The following is a 2,449-nucleotide window of genomic DNA, read 5'->3' on the forward strand; positions in this document are numbered from 1 at the left end:
CCGCCTCCGGCCTTCGCCGCGCCACCCCGCCGCCTCGGTCGCCGTGCCCGCGCCGCCTCGCCGCCGGCGCCCCACTCCGGCGAGCTCTCCACACCGGCCGGCCCCTCCTCTCCTCACTCCGGCGACCGCAACAGCTCCGGCGAGCTCGGATCCAGCCGTGCCTCGGTTTCCGTGCAGATCTGAGATATTTTGAATCGGGGTTGACTTTTTCCCCTCTGAACCCTAATTTTTTTGCATACTTTGACCGGCCGTATCTTTGCATCCGTAGCTCCGATTTGGGCATATAGCATATCAAAATGTTCGCCTCGACGAGTACATCATTCCATTCCATTGCATCATTTTCATTTGAGTTCATCTTGACGCCCAAAATGCTGTTAGAAGGAGGCTTCGTGAGATATTTGTCAGATCTGCTAGCTCATCTTAGACTTTTGTCATTTTTGCCATGATTATTGCATGCATGCTATGCCTGTGAGTCCTTCATGTGTTTTGTTAAGCATTTTGTCTTCTTTCCAAAGGTGTAACCCATGCATTTTTAGGATGTGTGTGGTGACTTGTGCAACCTTGCAAAGTGAGGCACCCGGTAAATCTGTTTTCAGGGACTTAGTAGTTTTCACGAAGTCTGGGATTATTTAGTTCGTGATGCCATATGTTCAGCTTGTTTCCTAGTGATCCGTGCCTCGTTTGAGGATGATCAGTAAAGGAGTTTTGTTAATCATGTTATGCTCTATTCATCCATGTCTTTGTTTGCAATTATGGAGCACACTAGTTTGAGTCAGTCGAGCTCTACTTTTGCTTCATTGTAAATCTGGGCAGATCGTCAACTCGTTTGCGATTTTGCCGATGCTATTGTACTTGATCCGTGCATGCTATGCCATTGTTCTTGCCATGTCTAGCTTGTATTTTGTGCCTTCTTAAAGTATGTATGCTTGCCTTGCCATGACTTGCACCGTAGGGAGTGCATCGAGCTCGTTTTACGTGCCTTCGTGAGTTATATTTCAGCATGTCTCAGTTTTCACTAAGTCTGAAAACTGATTGTGTTTTAGCTATGTTCGTGTGCCCGTTAGTATATTTTGTGAACCCTTTTGGCCCCAGGTCACTTTGGGTCTTTTGTTAAGCTTGTTGAGTAGCTCCATGCCATGTTCTTACTTGTCTTAATCAGGTCATGTATCATGTTGTTTTTCTGCTCCGAAGAGGGCTTCGTGATATGAAATTCCAGACAAGTGTTAATTTCACTAAGTGTGGAATCTGTTTTGCATTTGCGTTTTTGCCATGCTTGTTTGAACCTCCTAGTGGATGAATTGGCCGTGGCTCAGTGCTAGTCTTTTGTTAAGCATCTTGTGTGCATCCCTTCCATGTATTTTGTTGTCATGTTTGGTGGCTGTAGCATGTTCATCTCATTGCATTTAGGTGCCTACTTGTTGTAAATCGCAGGCCGGTGTCAATTTTGAATCGCTTGCCATTTCCAAACCGTAACTCCGATTCCGGCGTTCTTTATATCGTTTTCAAGCGATTTCATCTCATCTTTCCAGTGGTACCCTTGGAATTCCAAGTTGAGGCCAGGTTCATGCATTCCCTGTCATATCTTGCATTTTGCATCCCGCATCGCATCCCGCATAGCATATCATCGTTGCATCATTTTGCTTGGTCTTGCACGTGGTTGATTTTGTCTTTGTTGCTTGTTTGTCTTGTTTGGGTAGAGCCGGGAGACGAGTTCACTACCGAGGAGCCCGTTGAGTTTTCTTGTGAGAATCCAGTCAACTCTGACAACTGTGCAGGCAAGATGATCATACCCTCGAAATCACTACTATCTTTGCTATGCTAGTTTGCTCGCTCTTGCAATGCCAATGCTACGATACCTACCTTTTGCTTGTCAGCCTCCCAATTGCCATGTTGAAACTCTAACCCACCATGTCCTAGCAAACCATTGATTGGCTATGTTACCGCTTTGCTCAGCCCCTCTTATAGCGTTGCTAGTTGCAGGTGAAGATTGCAGGCAGATCCTTGTTGGAACACCTTTTATTTACTTGTTGGGATATCATTATATTGCTATGTTATCTTAATGCATATATATACTTGGTAAAGGGTGGAAGGCCCGGCCTCTCGCCTAGTGTTTTGTTCCACTCTTGCCGCCCTAGTTTCCGTCATATCGGTGTTATGTTCCCGGATTTTGCGTTCCTTACGCGGTTGGGTTATAATGGGAACCCCTTGATAGTTCGCCTTGATTAAAGCTTTTCCAGCAATGCCCAACATTGGTTTTACCATTCGCCACCTAGCCTCTTTTCCCTTGGGTTACCGGAGCCCGAGGGTCATCTTATTTTAACCCCCCCGGGCAAGTGCTCCTCTGAGTGTTGGTCCGACCGAGTAGACTGCGGGGCCACCTCGGGGCAACTTGAGGGTTGGTTTTACTCGTAGGATGTCTCATCTGAGTGTGCCCTGAGAAAGAGATATG

Source organism: Triticum dicoccoides, chromosome 2A, assembly GCF_002162155.2.
Source record: "Triticum dicoccoides isolate Atlit2015 ecotype Zavitan chromosome 2A, WEW_v2.0, whole genome shotgun sequence".
NCBI classification, from domain to species: domain Eukaryota; kingdom Viridiplantae; phylum Streptophyta; class Magnoliopsida; order Poales; family Poaceae; genus Triticum; species Triticum dicoccoides.